At 45.6% G+C, this 18,951-nt stretch overlaps 1 protein-coding gene across 1 annotated transcript in view; it reads right to left on the reverse strand.

Moving 5' to 3' along the window:
- LOC144824734 (alpha-1,6-mannosyl-glycoprotein 4-beta-N-acetylglucosaminyltransferase-like) overlaps positions 1–18,498 on the reverse strand; it is a 216,543-nt gene extending 198,045 nt beyond the window's left edge. The window contains exon 1 of the mRNA XM_078683748.1: positions 18,363–18,498. The gene's annotated coding sequence lies outside the window, so the exon portion shown is untranslated. The remainder of the gene's footprint in view (positions 1–18,362) is intronic.
- Between the last annotated feature and the right edge of the window lie 453 nt (positions 18,499–18,951).

The raw sequence follows: 18,951 nt of genomic DNA on the forward strand, positions 1-18,951 counted from the left end.
CCTGTGACCAGGAGCTTCTTTCTCTTCATCTGCTGCTCTGATCGGTCTCTGACCTTTTATACATACCAGAGGCATGTGTGTTCGCATGGAATCCCCGCCCGTTTGGCCCCGCTCACACACTTGCGGTGTGAACCGTCTTCCCGTCATTTACCCACTATGATGGACAGTTGAAGCTCAAATTCAGTGATGCATAAATCAGCCCAAAAACAATCGTGAGCAATGTCGAGGCTGGCCAGGTGTGCTTTCTTCCCAAATCTACCGTCGAAAATCAGCTGTGATGCTGGATAGAGGCCTTTGCATCCTTGACTTTCACGAGCGCAATCCACAAAAAAAAAAAAAATCCACAAATCCGCAGATGCGCGGATTTTGCGGATCAACAATACGCAAATCCGCAAAATCCGCGGATCGTGGATCCGTGAAATCCGCCCATGCCTATTCCTAGCACATTTCTTGGTGTTCTTGATTATTCTTTTGGGATACCCGCATGCATTTTGGGCCAGGTCATTTGCTTGTTTGGTGTAGTCTGTACTAGAGCTGCAATTGCGTCCTATGCGCAGAAATTGCCTGAATGGGAGGTTCTCCCTAAGATGTTGTGGGTGGAAGCTATCAAACTGCAGAAGAGAGTTCCTCGAGGTTGGTTTATAATATGTGGAGGTGGTGAGTTTACCATCCTTAGCCTCAATCATGAGGTCGAGAAAAGGAAGCTTGCTGTTGCTGGTTGTGCTGGTAAAACGTAAGAATGGGTCTTGTGTGTTGAGCCACGTTAGGAAATCGTCTAGGGTTCCCTCTGAGCCAGTCCATATCATGAGTATATTGTCAATGTAGCGTGGTCAGAAACATATTGAGTCTTTGTGTTGGTTACATGTGGACAGGATGTGTGTGAGTTCAAAATGGTAAACATACAGTCCTGCCACGCTTGGGGCAAAAACGCTGCCCATTACGGTGCTGTTCGTTTGTAAGTAATATGTGCACATATTCTTTTGGGATACCCGCGTGCTTGTAGTTTCTGGGCCACATTTGCTTGTTTGGTGTAGTCTCTACTAGAGCTGCAATTGCATCTTATACGCAGAAATTGCCCGAATGGGAGGTTCTCCCTAAGATGTCGTGGGTGGAAGCTATCGAACTGTACAAGGGAGTTCCTCAAGGTGGTTTGTAATATGTGGTGGTGGTGAGTTTACCATTCTTAGCCTTAATCATGAGGTCGAGAAAAGGAAGCTTGCTGTTGCTGGCTGTGCTGGTAAAATGTAAGAATGGGTCTTGTGTGTTGAGCCACGTTAGGAAATCGTCTAGGGTTCCCTCTGTGCCAGTCCATAGCATGAGTATATCGTCAATGTAGCGTCGCAAGAAACATATCGAGTCTTTGTGTTGGTTACATGTGGACAGGATATGTGTGAGTTCAAAATGGTAAACATACAGTTCTGCCACTCCTGGGGCAAAAACGCTGCCCATTGAGGTACCATTTGTTTGTAAAAAATATGTGCACATATTCTTTTGGGATACCCGCGTGCTTGTAGTTTCTGGCCCAGGTCATTTGCTTGTTTGGTGTAGTCTCTACTAGAGCTGCAATTGCAGTTGTAATTGTAAATAAAATGCCCCAAGTAACTTTTTAACATCATCAGACAACAAACCTGTAAACCCTCCAAAGAAACCCCCCCTGCCTGAAAACTACAGTGTGATAACTTGGCAAGGTTCTTCAATTACAAAATCACTAAGATCAAGGCTCTCCCTGGACTGTCACCCTCAGACTTACTCCAACAACTCTTCCCCCAAAACGGAGGTAAACCCAATCCTAGATCACTCCTTGATCCCCATAACGGAGGTCCCTGCCCCAGAAACTACCAGTATCAACCAATACCCAAGCCCCTCCTCAACACCTAAGAGTTGGAAGCCTTTCAAACTACTCACAGAGGAGGACTTCTCAATGGTGATTGCAAAAACCCAAGCCATCTTCCCACTACACAGACCCACTCCCAATTTCACAATAAACCACTATGGACCAAGATCATAAACAGCTCCCTAAACAACTGGCTGATGCCTGAATGCCATAAACACGGCCAAATCACCTCTCTTTTTTAACCAAACGGTTCCAATAATTTTAAGGTCATCACCAACCTTCCCTTCCTAGCAAAAATTCTCAAGAAATGTTTTCCCTCCGAACTCAACCAACACTTGGACTCCAATACCCTATTCGACTCACACCAGCTATATTGAATTTTACAAATTACATTAATAAACCCCTAGACAGGAACAGATGCTTGTCCTCCTAGACTTATGAGCGCCTTTCAACACGGAGAACAACAAGTTACTTTTGGATACCCTGAAACAACAAATCAGAGCAGATGGAACTGTTCTGCAATGGTTCACCTCATTTCTGCATAACTGATCCCAACTAATAAAAATCAACAACTCGATGTCTGACATTTCATCCATTCCCCGAGGTGTCCCACAAGGCTCAGTCCTCACTCTCACGCTCTTTAACATTTACATGAAGGCCCTCACCGCAATTTTGAAACAAGCAAATGTTTCCTATCTCCTCTATGTGGACGACACCCATCTCTACCTAGAAATAACCTCTCTGAACTACATTGGCCCACTTACCCCAACACTCCTGCAAGAGAAAACCTGGCTATCACACAACTGCCTCAAACTCAACCAAGAAATAATTGAAATTCTTGTCTTCTCTAACCATGTCCACTCACCACAGGTCCAAGAATGGATAAATAACCTAGACTCCCTGATCTGCGTGCCTACTCTAGGTGACTCCACGAAATCTCTTGGGATGTCTCTGGACTCAAGAGTAAACATTAGCACAGACATAAGGTCCACTGCAAAGGGCACTTTTTATAGCTTTAAACTTCTCAACAAAGTCAAGCCTTTCCTACCTCCAAATTACCTAAAAACTACACACAAGCACTACTTCTGTCCAGACTAGACTATGGAAATGCCGCATTCAGCTGTAGCAGCCAAAGAACACGTAGTCCCCATAAGAGTAAGAATGGTCACAGAAGCAAAGAAACACAATCACATCTCCCTCACACTGCAAAACCTAAAGTGGTTACAATCGAAGCATGCAGCTGCTTCAAAATTGCCCGTGTCACCTACAAAGCCCTACACACCAGATTACCTCACAGCTATACACACAAAAGCAGGACAATCGAGAAACCTAAGAAGCTCGGACACACACATTCTCATCCTCACCAAAAGACATAAACAAAAAGCCATTTCCGCCTCTTTCTCAGGCAACGCTCTCAAAATGTTGAACTCTGTCCCAGTACATTTCAGAACTAACCCCTCCTTCACGAGCTTCAAGAGACAACTAAAAGAACTTCTCCTCAACCAACATCTGCATCCCTCTGGAAAATAGCTGTTCAGTCGCACAATGGAATCCCCACCTAGTTAACTATACATCTCCCACAAAGTCTACACAACCAATTGATGCTGAACTTTGAAATCGTAATAGTTTATGACTGAATGAGAATAACTAGACCCCCAAAACTGTACTTTTATTGCACTGGGATTGACTGATAACTGTCTAGAATCTGTGTTATTATTGTACTGTGACTGTCTGATATCTGTTGTTTATGTTGCTGTTAAGCAGTCTGCTACCCCTCGGGTTCTGCCAGCGCTATATAAAACTCCTTAAATAAAATATAAAAACTAAAATAACGAACTGGTTATAGGTAGCCAGGATAAATGCAACAGAGAAATAGCCCAAGGCATGCACTAGTTACAAGCAGGATAAATGCCCTCTAAAGTTTACTCAAGAGCAATCAAGGAAGACCTTTAAGCACCCTGACTAGAGGAGTAAATTGTCTATAGTATCCACTGGAGAGTGACAGTAGAGTGATCCATGGCAATGTACCAGTTACATACACCTATGGTAAATGAAGTATATTGTTTTGAAGAGTAACCTACAAGTTTTCAAGAAATTGTTAATGTTATTGTATTTAAATAAATGACAGCACATGACACAACATTAAAACCATAATATAAAAAAATGCTACTATAAATCATTATGTACAATATAATGCAGGCCTTCTGTTGGACTTGGCCCCTTTGGCAGGTTCACCCCTGAACTTTTTGCCTTAAGCTCTGATGATTTTAAACCTCTGGGCACTTAAGCACTGTGGCCCAGTGTAAAGTGCGTGCGCGCTCTGAGTGCATGTGGTGAGATTGGCCTGCCCTCCCACAGGAATGCATGGGGGATATGTGTGTCCATGGTAATTCCTGGTATGAAAGGAGTGCAGGGGCGAGTTTAGTATGTATAAACTCGTGAGGATAAATGCTGTGCAATGGTGTGTGCAGATTTATGGTGACTGTTGGAGAAATGCCACTTTTGGAAGTTGGCATGTCTGTGTACTCTGTGTCTGCCTGCCTGATGTGAATTGCATGTCTGGCTTGTGATTGACAGGAGCTGAGAGGTGCGAGTGGCTCCAGGAGACAGGGGGAGTCTGCCCAGTGGTGAATAGAGAGATCTGCATGCAGATGGGAGGGGGGAGTTGCACCTGGGACCTGAATGGGGCTGTGCCTTCCCTCGACAATGCTGGTTCCGCCCCCTGTGGTGCGTCTGATCTTTGAGCCCCCACCTGACAAAGGAGAGAGGAGCTGAGCAAAACAAAGTGCACCAAAGCCCCTCTAAACCAATCCTAACTGGTATTCTCAAGCCCTGTGCTGTGACACAAAGGAAAAGGGCATATAAATATAGGGGCTGTGACCCCATGAGAGTGTTCTGTTCCTGGTCCTGATTGAGGAGGGGGCTTGCTGCTGCTGGGACCCAGGATGGACCGCCATGGGAGCTGCCTCCCTGCTGGAGTGCCCTGTGTGCTGGCCCCTGGGCCCAGCTCCACCCCTAAAACATCTCCTGGACTTTTCCTAAAGGAGCTGTGGCTCCTAGCGCCAGGTGAGCGCTATATTTCTTTTGCCTGCTTCTAGCACTTCGTAAAGTGCTACATTTTAATTTACTTTTCCTAGATGAGGAGCACAAGGGCTCCACAGCGCCGAGCTGCTTGGAGAGGAAGGAATCCCCGGCGTAGGGATTCCTCCGCATCACTGCTCAGGAGAGCGGGAGCCTACCCCGCTTTTGGGATGTCTTATACACAGGTACCCACCCTGATTTTTGCTTATTATTCGATCGCGGGTGCCCACCCCGCTTATTTTTACAATTAAGACCGGAGTGGAAGCCCACCCCACTGGTCTATGACCCCCTGCATGAGTCCGCTGCCACCAAAGAACACTGAGGGCTGTTGCGCTGCCCATGGTGACCCGGAAGTCAGGCAGTAAAAGCCTGGTTGCGGGCGGGGCTTTGTGGCATCATTTCCACTTCTCCCGCGATGCCCAGGAAGGAGAAGAGACACAAGGAGAAGCCAGGGGAAGCCTTCAGAAGCCTTGCGGGCTCCACATCCAACCCCGGGTCCCTGGAGGGCGCCCAGGTGAAGAGAGGAGAAGTGAGGGGTGTTGCGGCTGGTCGGCGGGGTTCCCATGAGCTGAAGGAGCCCCGCGGTGTCAGGAGAAGTGCTGCCAGTCCCAGTGGAGACCGGAGCAGCACGGCGGGAAGAGTCCGAAGCCCTGGGTGCCAGGAGGGGCCTGGGCAAGGTCCAAATAGGCCCGGAGCAGTGCCAGTGAGCCGGTGAATGGGGCTCGAGTTATGTAGTGCCTGGGAGAGGCACACAGCCAGAGCAGCCCCGTCCGGCAGCGGGCCGCTCCAACGCTTGGGAACCAATTCTTTGTGGGGCATATTTGTTTTGAAGAGCCAGTGCACTCCAACGTGAGGGCACAGAGGTGCCCAGGCCCCATAGCCACATTCCTCCCAGCAGCCCCGCTCGCAGAGGGCAGCTGCACCAAGAGGGGCATATTTGTCTTGAGAGGGGCCCGTGCTGTTCCCTGTGGTGGCCGTATGTTTCTACAGCTTCCCCACTTGCTAGAGGGTAGCTTCCACGTTTTGGGGGCATGTTTGTTAAGAAAGCCCCAGTGGGGGCCTGGAAGTTGCAGTGATGCCTGGCCCCTGTGCTTTGGTTATTTACAGCTGCACCACACCAGCGCGGGCAGCTGCACCGTTTTGCACATATTTGTTAGCGGGCACATTGCGGGCGAGGCCCACATTCAGATTTACAGCGGTGCAGCAATTTGTGGCAGCTGCAACGTTTAGGCCCTCATTTGATATCTCCAGCTGCCCAGCAAGTAGTGGGCAACTGCTATGTTTAGGTTTGCGCAGTGGGGCACCTTGACTTCCGCTGCATTGGCAGCGTGTCCTGACATACTGGACACAGGGCATTTGAGCCCCTTTTTGAGATGGCCAGTTGGCCAGGGGGACTGTTAGGATTGTAGGACGCCAGGCCCTGATGTGATTATGTGGTGCTAGGAAATGTAATGTATGTACTATGTTTTATGCACCCTGTGTTATAACTCTAAATGTGTTTTTTATGTATGAGGTTGGTTTGCATATTATGGTTTATGCTAGTGAGATTATGGTCCACTGTGATTTATGCCCCTAATGTGAGTTATGCTTAGGAGGTTAGCATTTAATGCATTTAGACTTATGAGATGATCGCATAAGGTGGTTATGCTGTTGAGGTTGGCGCAGAATGTAATTTGCGCCTGATGTGAAACTGTGCATAATGTAGTTTATGTTACAGGCTGATGCTAAGTACAGTGATTACCAGTGGTTACTGGTTTTACGTTTATGACATGTTTTACTTTTACTAAGTCCGCTTTGTGATGGTTCTGACAGTGGTCCAGTAGGCCCTGTCGGGTGTATATAATCCCTTGTAGATATGACCCAGTACCAGGTGGCACCATGTATAATATGTGTTTACTATTCTAATGTGTTATGAGAATACAAAGGCTATTTTTGATATAACCTTGTGTGGAGTTCCTTTTGTAGTGTGCCTGGGATGTTGTTGCTATGTGCATACGCAAATGCTTTACACATGGTCTCCGGGATAAGCCTGACTGCTCGTGCCAAGCTTCCAAGGGGGTGAGCAGGGGTTATCTTTGGCGTGTAACTCCATTGCCCTGACTAGAGTGGTATTCTCTGCCTGGCTTTGACGCAAGCCTTAGCCAACCAGAAATCCCATTTCTAACACATTCCAACCTTAGGTTGCAGGCGGGGCATCACGGCGTCATTTCTGCTTCTCCCGCGCTGCCCAGGAAGGAGAAGAGACACAAGGAGAAGCCAGGGGAAGCCTTCTGGAGCCTTGCAGGCTCCACATCCAACCCAGGTCCCTGGAGGGGGCCCGGGTGAAGAGAGGAGAAGTGAGGGGTGTTGCGGCTGGTCGGTGCGGTGTCAGGAGAAGTTCTGCCGGTCCCAGTAAAGCTAAGTGGAGACCGGAGCAGCACGGTGGGAAGAGTACGATGCCCTGGGTCCCAGGAGGGGCCGGGGCAAAGTCCAAAGAGGCCCGGAGCTGCACCAGTGAGCTGGTAAATGGGGCTCGAGTTTTGTAGTGCCTGGGAGAGGCACACAGTCAGAGCGGCCCCGTCCGACAGCGGGCCACTCCAATGCTTGGGAGCCAATTCTTTGTGGGGCATATTTGTTTTGAAGAGCCAGTGCGCTCCAACGTGAGGGCACAGAGGTGCACAGGCCCCATAGCCACATTCCTCTCAGCTGCCCCGCTCCCAGAGGGCAGCTGCACTAAGAGGGGCGTATCTGTCTTGAGAGGGGCCCGTGCTGTTCCCTGTGGTGGCCATATGTTTCTACAGCTGCCTCACTTGCTAGAGGGCAACATCCACTTTTTGGGGGCATGTTTGTTCAGAAAACCCCAGTGGGGGCCCGGAAGGCGCAGTGATGCCTGGTATCTGTGCTTTGGTTATTTACAGCTGCACTGCACCAGCGCGGGCAGCTGCACCGTTTTGCGCATATTTGTTAGCAGGCACATTGCGGGTCGAGGCCCACATTCATATTAACAGCTGTGCAGCAATTTGTGGCAGCTGCAACGTTTAGGCCCTCATTTGATAACCCCTGCTGCCCAGCAAGTAGTGGGCAACTGCTACATTTAGGTTTGCGCAGTGGCGCACCTTGACTTCCGCTGCATTGGCAGCGTGCCCTGACATTCTGGACACAGGGCATTTGAGCCCCTTTTTGAGATAGCCAGTTGGCCTGGGGGACTGTTAGGATTGTAGGGCACCAGGCCCTGATGTGATTATGTGGTGCTAGGAAATGTAATGTATGTACTATGTTTTAAGCACCCTGTGTTATACCTCTAAATGTGTTTTTTATGTATGATCTTGGTTTGCATTTATGGTTTATGTGAACATAACTTCACATAATGTGAGTTATGTTTAGGAGGTTAGCATCTAATGCATTTAGACTTATGAGATGATCGCATAAGGTGGTTATGCTGGTGAGGTTGGCGCAGAATATAATTGGCGCCTGATGTGAAACTGTGCTTAATGTAGCTGATGCTAAGTACAGTGATTACCAGTGGTTACTGGTTGTACATTTATGACATGTTTTACTTTTACTAAGTTTGCTTTGAGATGGTTCTGACAGTGGTCCAGTGGACCCTGTCAGGTGTATATAATCCCTTGTAGATATTACCCAGTGCCAGGTGGCACCATGTATAATATGTGTTTACTATTCTAACGTGTAATGAGAATACAAAAGGCTATTTTTGATATAACCTTGTGTGGAGTTCCTTTTGTAGTGTGCCTGCGATGTTGTTGCTGTGTGCGTGAGCAAATGCTTTACACATGGCCTCTGGGATAAGCCTGACTGCTCGTGCCAAGCTACCATGGGGGTGAGCAGGGGTTATCTTTGGCGTGTAACTCCCTTGCCCTGACTAGAGTGGTGTTCCCTGCCTGGCTTTGATGCAAGCCTTAGCCAACCAGAGATCCCATTTCTAACACATTCAAACCCTAGAGCCAATAAAATATTTTTGGCACAATCATGCGAACATGAACTGATATTAGTGGACTGTTGCAACAACTTATAAGCACCATTGATGAATTTTAAAAGTATGGTAATATAACTACACTGAAAACTAATAGTTGTATTAGCAAACTTATGAAATTCCAAGCAATTTCAAATTTTCCATAAAGAACCTGGAAGTGTAGCATGCATTTAAAGACTGAATTTGAGAACAGAAATCCATGCCTCAGGTTCCAACTTTCTGTTTAACAAGCATACAAATTATACAAACGCCTTTTATACATATTTAAACATCCCAAGCAGGTAGTTTTACAACTATCAGATTGGGTGCAGAGCCAGAAGCAGTGGCACCAGTTAATTTCCAAATGCTACTAGTAACTGTAGCTGCCCCTCCCTTTGCTTTGTACGAACTCACATTTATATAGACATAGGATTATGCAATGCTGTACAAATAATGCCTGAGTGATGTCTAAAACGCCAGGGCTGCAAAACCAGTTGAGCAGATTCGTTCACAGTGACATAGGTAAAGCCATTTGCATGAAAAACAATTCTGTCTTAGACAGATAGAAATATTTAAAATGTCGGCGTTCAAATATTTTTTAATATTCTTCGTGTGGGGAAGAGAAATACACCATGTAATATGATGGGAGGAATGGGAGAAGAGAGGATCAAAAAAAGCAAAAAAGCAATATGTGTTCATCTACATAAAGTTTACTTTAAAACGCTGCTAAAGGTAATTTTCACTTAAATGTAAATATAAACTGATGTTTCGTTAAACAAAATGAAAAAGATCCAATAAATGCAATTGCAGTGTTATTATAGTTACAATGCAAAATCAAAACAACAAAAACACTGAAATGCACCACTTATGAACAGCTCTTCAAACTATAATCCAGGGCCTTGTAATCTTTCACTGGCTTCTAAATGATCTATTATGATGTTACTCATGACAATCTGCAACAAGCCCTAACCCATCCAAAGCAGTGGTGAACGGCCTTCAGCTGTGCACAGAGGACCCTAGACATGGGGCGTGGCCCATGTCCGGGCTCTGCACGAGCTGCTCATTGCAATAACCCCCTTTGTACGGCCTTGCGCCATGTGCTCTCGTGCGTTGGGCTATCTGCACAGCTTGTGGGCTGTAGGTGAAGCAGCCACGCCATTGTCACCCAATATCCAACGCGAATCAGATCAACACAAGGCCCTACAGAAAGACTTTGCACCGAGACTCATCCCACCAAGTAACCTGGTGCTGCACCGGGCTTCGTGCCAGCCAACCCAGCTGCGCACAACCTTTTGTTATGTGCAGTGGTCACAGGATACACAGCTTGTCAGTCCCTGAGGCCAACGTACTACCACGGAGCAGTCACCTCACGCCCATCGGCCGTGAACTGACAATTCCGGGGTCTGCGAATAAGCACTTGCAAATTCCATACAATTATATGCTTCCTCCCATTACACATGGGCAAAGGAAGCACAGAATAGTAATCCAACAGTGGGGAAAAGAACTAGTGGAGAACACCATAAAAGTTCTGCCACCAATGGTAGATGTCCCTGGACTACTAGACTGGGAAATCAAATCATTCAATTGATGGGTCACCCACAACTTTCCACGAAGAAGCTGAGTTTATGAACCTTTTGTGGAAAGATTTGTTTAGATTCGTCAAACAGCAGCAAGTTATAATCAAACAAAAAAGTCCATTGTGGAGAAATATGGTCCTAACTATTACAACCAGTGGCTACTTAGTGGAGGGTAAAACAAGTCCTGCAAAATTCAAGGGAGGGAATAGGCAAATTCCTATTTATGATAAATGTAAATTATGTGAGCGTTCATAGAGAATTAAACACATTAACATTTTTTGAAGTTTAGGGACAGATAGAATTCTCAGTGTCAATGAATGGATCATTTATTTAATTTTTGTTTATCTAATGTATATGTTTCAAAGCTCCACACAAGTATACATTACTCGTTGCATGATATTGGGCACACATGTATACACTCAATCAGTTCAGTTCAGTTCAGAAAACTTTATTCGGATAACTTGGTATCCATAAAAGCACAGCAACATAACAAATTAAATAACAAATGGAGAGTAATAATAAAATCCATTAGCAATATACGGTTTAGAATCATATAAAATACCAGTTCATTCATCAGTTTATAAAAAGTATTCATACATAAATATAAGGGTTAAGGGGTTGGACATCATCTTGCATGTTCGCATGGCAATTCTCAAAAACGTGCTTGTGCGGAAAACCAACCCTTCGTCGGCCAGCATGAGTAACCACAATTAAGCATCATCCAGGCTCATAGCCCTTTTCTTTCTAAAAAATTGATTTAAAAAAAAACACTTAGTGTACTTTAAATGGTATTTACAAAGAAACTAAAAATGTAAATTAAATTGGTCGCTCACACCATGACATGGACAGGGTACACGGTCGAGATTAGAATGGTAACCAAGAGGAAAACATAAAGCAAATTTAACAGTTCCTGCTCTTAGGCAAAATAAAGGGCTCCTTTCCCAATGACTCATGGGTAAAGTGAGATAGATAGGTAGGGGATGCATATGCTGTTCTATATTCATGTAGCTGGAGGCAAGAGATTCTTTAGATTCCATACCAATCCCTTCTGTGTTGTATAATAAATAAAGTGCACTTCTAAGCTCATTTTTATGCAGAGCTTCAGCTGAACTGGGATTTAAGAAAATGCAACCTTTATTAACACGACACAGACTTTGGTACTTTGACCTTTGAGAACTTACTCCTGGAGTGAGCCATGTGCTCAGTCCATGAGCTGTTCGCAGCAAAGACCACCCCAAGGTAGGGGAAGGTGCTAGTACTTCTCAATTTTTGACAGCCCGCATCAATAGAACTGAGCTGGCATTTCCCAGGGCCACATGACATTATGAAATATTTTTTTTAATTGACCCATAGGTCCAGGCTATCCATATGGTCAACGAAAGTCTGTACTAAGATGCGCAGAGAGTTCGGAATGCGGCCTATGAGGACCGCATCATCTGTGTATAATAGTACGGGAAGAGTTTTTCCTTGGGTCATGGATTTGAGCGATTTATTCAATCCATTGATGTAGATGATAAAAAGAAGGGGGGCCAGAACACATCCCTGTCTGACCCCCATTCCTACCTTAAATGCTCCAGTGACTTCGCCCCCACAACCAATCCTCACCTGGGCCTGAAGATCTTTATGGAGTTACGCTAAAAAAATTACCAGTGGCTCATCCAGTCCATAGGCCAGGAGGATAGACCAGAGCTTTGACATGTTAACAAGGTCAAAGGCGAAGGACAAATCCATAAAGCACAAATAGACTGGAGAGGCCCATGCGATGCTGTATTTCCCAATGACTAAGTTGAGATTTAAGCACCGTTCATTGGTGCCAACTTTACTGCGGAAACCTAGCTGGCAGGGCTCTAAAATGCCACTTTCCTCTGACCACTCTAAAATCTTATTATATAAAATCCTGCCCAGTATTTTTAAGGTGTTATCGATCAGGGAGATGGGCCTGCAATTATTAGGTTGGGACCGGTCCCCCTTTTTAAAAATCAGAACGATAATACTCGTAGCCCAGGTGCTAGGTATCGGAGCATACGTTAAATTATTAAAACATTCAAAAGGAGAGGTGCCCAAAATTCTGGTTTCCATTTGATTAGATCTATGGGTAACCCATCAGGGCCAGGGACTTTGTTCCAGAGGCTCTGAAGGATAGCTTCTTCCACCTCAGGCAAAGTTACCTGTATGCTGGATAGAGGGCCAAATTCATACTGGTCTTACTCTTGTGAGGGCGTAGCATAAATTTTTGAGAAGTGGTTTTCCCACAACTCACTCGGAATGGTACAGCTGATTAATAGCTGGCCCATAGATCGCAAATCCCTCACAACAGACCAAAATATGTTGCCCTTTTTTATAGTGGCAGCCTTAGATACAGCTTCCCAGCGATCATTTAAAAGTGCTCCTTTCCGATTAGCAATCACTATGATATACCTCCGCCTAGCCATTTTCATGTCTGCGGTGCACCTTGGGTTAGATGATAGCACCCTACGCAGGTTCCTATTAGCCTCAGAGCACTCATGGTCGAACAATCTTGGGCCATGTTTCGCCCCCGAGGAATAGGTTTCGACAAAAGGGTTTTGGTTGCCAAACAAAGTTTTGTAAAATTCTGGACTTGAGTCAATAGACATGAATTAATAAGGTACATATTGGCCTTCACTAGTGACTGAACAATTCACCACTATCAACACCCCTCCATGTTAATCTTAAGTTATCAGTTGTGGGCATTAGATTTCTATCCCCACATTCAAAAGAGAACACGGGCCGAGGGGCCAGTCTCAGTACTATTTTAATTGGATTATGGTCCCCATGGCTCGTAACAATAACTTCTGCATCCATTAGGTGGTCTGCAAGAAAAGGGGAAATCAAAATAAAATCTATGGTGAGGAACAGCCCCTTCCTCTGAATGTTGGTGCTTGCTAGTTGATAACGTGTGATGCACCCACAGCATCCATAACGTTGGCAAGATTATACTAACTTAAGAACGCAGCCAACTCTATGCCCCTACGTGAGGGGTTATGTGTACCTACACCATGTGACGTATCTCTAAGTTTCGCATTAAAATCACCACCCAAGAGAATCCCAGTAATCCCATCTGAGCCTTGCTGGCAATCTAAATCAGAAATAAAATCAAAAAGTTCAATGAAATTCCTATTGGGGATTGAATGGAAATCAATATTATAAAAATGTATCAAATAGAAAAAGACTGTCCTTTTGTAAATCAAAACTTGGAAGTTGCAGTTGTTGGTTGAAAAAACCTTAAAACTCCCTCCAGCGGCAACATTAATCCAGATAAAAAGGCCCCTGATGGTCGACCAAATTTGGGGGTGGGGGTTACGATGCTAAAAGAATGAAACCCCTCAATATGTAAATCGTGAGTGGCCCAAGTCTTTTGGAACATAACTAAGTCATGTTCCGTTATTAAGGCCAATCCGGTCACCAAGCCTCGACTGTAAACCTGCTACATTCAAGCTTAAGACGCTCAAATCAGTTTCAGCATTGGCCTTATTTATAGGTTGCTGGTCAACTAGCATGTCAGTGTGGACTGTAGGTACAGTACCCCAAAAAAAATTCTGCGTGATGTGGTTGGTCTGTCAATGAAGGTGATTGTCAATCCTGAGCATCCAGGTTAGAAAGGGCCTGCAACCTGTTGGTTACCAAATGCTGTGCATAAACATTCCTAATAGGTGTATATTGTGGTTAATAAAAATAACCTAAGGGGAGCGCACAAATATTGGAATTTTGTATGAATGGTAGCTCATGGATGCTTAATAGGCGGCAAACCATGTGGGGCCTACCATTTATGTTCTTGGGAGAATGACCAACCCACCTTACTCGTCTTACCTTAAGAATCTCATTCATGTCAGAGGGGTGGAATCTTTTGTGTTTACATAACCAGTACACAGACTTATTACATAGGTCACCCCAAGACTTCCTCTGGTCCCCAGCAAGGTTTGGAACACCAGCCAAAACTAACACATAAGGATAGGAGGCTGGGGCTAAGCTCAAAACATTGGTGTTGGGTCTCGGGCAGCTACTCCTAGTGCAGTCCATTGCACCCCCGCTTGGGCCACTTAAATTAGTGCCAAAATGTGGATGTTTATGGTGTCTACTACCTGAGTCTGGGATAATTGCATTAGGCGCTCGAGGTATGTTTTGTGTAGTCCTTTGCTCAAGACTAGAATCCAACACTGGAAGTTTGTTTGGATTGCAGCATGTTGGACAAGAATTAACAGATGGAATATGTGTATGAAAGTAGAGCTTAGCAATTGTAAGTTGGACCCATGGTTATTAGCTACCGGCATTAATGGAAAACCTCCCCAAACGTCATCAGAAACACAATTCACCTTACTCCCACTTAAATTGTCCGATACAGAGTCCATGCGTTTTAACTTTCCCCAAAGGAGATCAAAATTCCTCTTGATCACCTCCTTAATATGGGCTAATGTGGTTTCCAAAACTTTCTCTACAGTAGCAACAAGAGCAACATCCCAACAGTGTCTACAGCAGTATCTGAATCCATGTCATGTCTTGGTAAATCAAAAACGGCGTTTGTCTGGGTAACCGTAGAGTTAGTTAGAATGGCTACGTGATCAGTTGCAGGATTGACAGATCGAGGGTCCTTTAAGCTTTTTTGTTTTAAAAGTACCTACGCTCCGCTTCTATTTAGTTGGTGGTGCTTTTATCTTGGCAGTTCTTTGGTATTTAGCAACCTGTGCTCTAGTATTAACGCAAGACACAACTGAAACAGCCATGTTAGGTACGTCCAGGTTTAGTGGAGAGGAATTCGGAGAGGCAGAACAAGTCCATTATAGGTAGTGGTTTTTGTGGAGTTAAGTGTGATGCACTGCCTGAGTTGGGGCCACCTAGTGATAAATAAGACTGTAGCGTTGCAGGATCCAAAGAAAGCCGTTGCTCAGTCATTTCAATTTTGTGCGTCAACAGAGACTCCACCATCACGATAAATGCATCTAAGGTCCCGGGTACTTCTCTACGTTAATTTATGTTGTAACAGCAAACTCAAATGGCCCAGGTACAAAAAGTACGATACAACACAAATGGCAAGCCAGGAATAACAGTAAGCTTCATGTTACCTGGGGGCTTGAAGTAGAGATCAAATGCCAAAGAGTAGATATCAGAGGGGTGGCCCAGCCCAGCCTCCTCCGGGCTCCGACGGGTGTGGACGGGTCTGCCCTTGGTCCAGGCATGCCCGAGCGCGTCCCGCACTGCGGGAGACCACCGGTCGTCTTAACGCGCCTCTGGGCGCGGGAATGGCATGGCGTGACGTTGACCCCACTGACACCTGGGGGTTGTAGTTGCCCTCACGGCTGAATTGATGAAAGTCCAGTGATGCGGGAGCCCACCGGTCGTTTTAACGCGCCTCTAGACGTGGGAATGGTGTGGCGTGGCATTGACCCCACTAACACCTGGGGGCTGTAGTTGCGGCAGCACAAGCCGTTGCCCTGACTGGAGCCCGCCAGTCATTTTAACGCACCTCCAGGCGCGGGAATGGCGTGACGTGACGTTGCCCTCACGGTTGAATTGATGAAAGTCTACTCAATCAAGTTAGATGAGCAAGGGGAAAAAACCTTGCATGTTCCAACATGTCGGCCAAAGTAACTGACAATCTGCTTCTATACATATATTTTTGTAATTTGTTGATGTTCATAGCTTTAAGTGCACTATTTTTACAAGCATGTTTGTGAGACTCCTTGACCCATGGGAAAGGCCAAGAGCTGAAGCGCATTGGGCCGTCAGGCGACTTTAATCAATAAACTCTAAAGGCCTAGACTGATGGCAGTCGGACGAGCGCCTGACCACCATCATTGCGGGATAGATACCAGCCGACATGTAGTCTGCGGTTCTACCCGCCAAATTATGATCTGACCGACCACCCGGCAGGCAGTCAGAAACATGCCGTTTCCTATTGCAGCGTGTGCAGCGGCTCGGAAAAGGGCTGCAGCACAAGCCACCATAGAAATAGGCATGTTTTAAATATCCATGCACCGACAGAGTCCACGGATGTCTGGGGGGCACCACATGTGCCCCCCCAAGACACATAGTGGAGGCCAACGGGGGACGGGGCCCTGCTAGAGGCCCCTAAAGTCCTTTTCCGTCTGCCTATACATAGCAGTCAGACTGCCAAGTACAGGCCAAGGGAAATGGCCTGATCTGGCACCGCCCCTATTGTAGGGATTATGGTCCGACCGCCATCGGAAAGCAGCGGTCTGTCCCTACTACTGATGCGTCCGACTGCTGGATCATAATCCGGCAGTCAGACCACTTCTATGGGTGGCGGTGGGACTGCCACTGACGGGTTGTCAGTGGTGGTCTCATGGCCATTGTAATGAGGCCCTTGGTGTTTCCACCACATTTTGAGTGCATGTGATTTGTTTTTTGCCAATAATTTGAAAAACAGCATGGATTAGATATCTAGATAGATAGATAGATAGATAGATAGATAGATAGATAGATAGATAGATAGATAGATAGATAGATAGATAGATAGATAGATAGATAGATAGATAGATAGATAGATAGATAGATAGATAGATAGATAGATAGATAGAGTGGGTGAGGGCGATAGATAGAGTGAGGGTGATAGATAGTGAGAATCTATCTAGAATTAGAAAACTATGGTGCTGAAGAGGGATTTTCCACAGAACTGTACATGCACTGATTTGTGTTACCTGGTTAAAAATAAAAAAAAGGAAAACAAGTAATGCGTTTATGTGCATATTGAAGATGCTGTGCCGGAGTGCCCCCTTTAATGTCCTTGCCTGGTAGTTAAGATAGGTGGAAGGACGATGACCCCATCCTATTGAATATATGTCATATTGGGAATACCTAAGCTTTAGAGACATACATTTAAATCATTTTTATTTCCCAATTCACTTTCCTGTGAATTAAAGAAAAGCATAAGAGAGTTAAAAAATAGTTTTAAGCTAAAAGTCAACCCCCTGCCCCCTGCCTTCCCCACTTCACAAGTTTTTGCATGTATGCCATTAGGAATTAAGTGCCGCTCTTTGTGAGCTCACCCTAATCTTTTCATACTCATTGTCTTCTGTGGGGAACAAAGTACTGAGCAAAGATCTGAAATGGCTGAGTCAAGATCAGAGAGAACTGAGCTAAGACTTTACATCACTGGCACACGATAGTATATTGGTGGTCAAGTATAACTCAGTATTGGCCTGAATCACAGTCATGGTTAGAGACAGACAAAGGATGGCTTAAAATAACAGTGTTGATCCAGGTCGACACATTTCTGGCCAAAGACCACACAACATAGGTCAAGATTACTTGCATTTGCTCCATAAATACTTCAGCGGCTCATAGCAGCAGCTTGCCATTAATCACCATTATGCCACATGTGCAGAGGGAATCTGCACTTATAATACATTTCAGACTGCAAACAAGAGCAATGAAAGTGCAAAATGGATACTTGACAAATTACAGAATTGTCCTTGTATAATATCCCACCTTTAATCCCACCCGTAGCCCCGCCCACCAGCCACTCTCCCAGCGCAATTTGATGAGTAACCTTCACTTATATGTTCCCAGTTAAAGCACTGGCAATGCGACTATAAAAAAAAATCTTACATGCACACAATCAGTTGATCTTCACACAATAGCCTCTCTAATTCTTTAACCTATTGCCTCGAGGCGGAATGTATTAATTCATAGTGCCTCGTTTCCGCTTCTTGTATGTGTCCTTACCCGATAGGGTTAAAGTGTTTGAACAGTCGCAGACACCAGGGATTTAAAACGGTCATCATGGTAACAGGCCGCGATTTCCTAAAAAGAGGCGCTCCACCCAGGAGCTCGCTGCTGATTTACTGAACTCCGTTTTATGAAACAAAAAGCTGCCGTGCGTTCACACGCCACCCTTCCTTCTGATTTTTACGCGAGAAGAAGGTGGTTGCAGGTTGTGGCTTACCTCTTCAAGCAGGTGTTGTTTTTCACAACGGCGTATGCGTGCCCGGAGAGTTCAGCAGTGACTAGGTTGGTTCTATGGGAAGTCTCCGCAGGTGTAATGGCGTCCCTGGAGCGCTGTAACGAGTGTGTCCCTTCGGTACGCACCTGTCTATGAATAAGGAAGCCAGCGTTTCACTCCAAGGACGCTTTCGTTTCTGGGTGTGGCGAGCGCAACAAAGCCAGCCAGGAATTCCACAGACTTGCTTTGTGAGTCCGACGTGATGACCAGCAGCGGCCTATCTGCATCGAGTCACAAGAGACGAGGCCGGGTTCCTGTCCCTGTTCTGTCTCAGACAGTCACACCGCTCAGCTGAGCGCGAGCTGTGAAAGCCCCATCCGAAGGGGGATTCCTTTAAAGATTCCTTCCATTGAATGACGTCAAAAGAGTTCTCAATGCAACCAAAAAATGAAGGGAGGGTCTTTAACCCTTATGTATGGTTTTCATTAGTGATACATGGATGAATGATGGAACCATTTGCCACATAATCCAATCTCTGCTGCTTAATCTACAGATTTTAGCTCCCGAAAACGTGGTTCTCGTTCAACCGGAT

This window comes from Lissotriton helveticus, chromosome 3_1, assembly GCF_964261635.1.
Source record: "Lissotriton helveticus chromosome 3_1, aLisHel1.1, whole genome shotgun sequence".
In the NCBI taxonomy this organism is placed as follows: domain Eukaryota; kingdom Metazoa; phylum Chordata; class Amphibia; order Caudata; family Salamandridae; genus Lissotriton; species Lissotriton helveticus.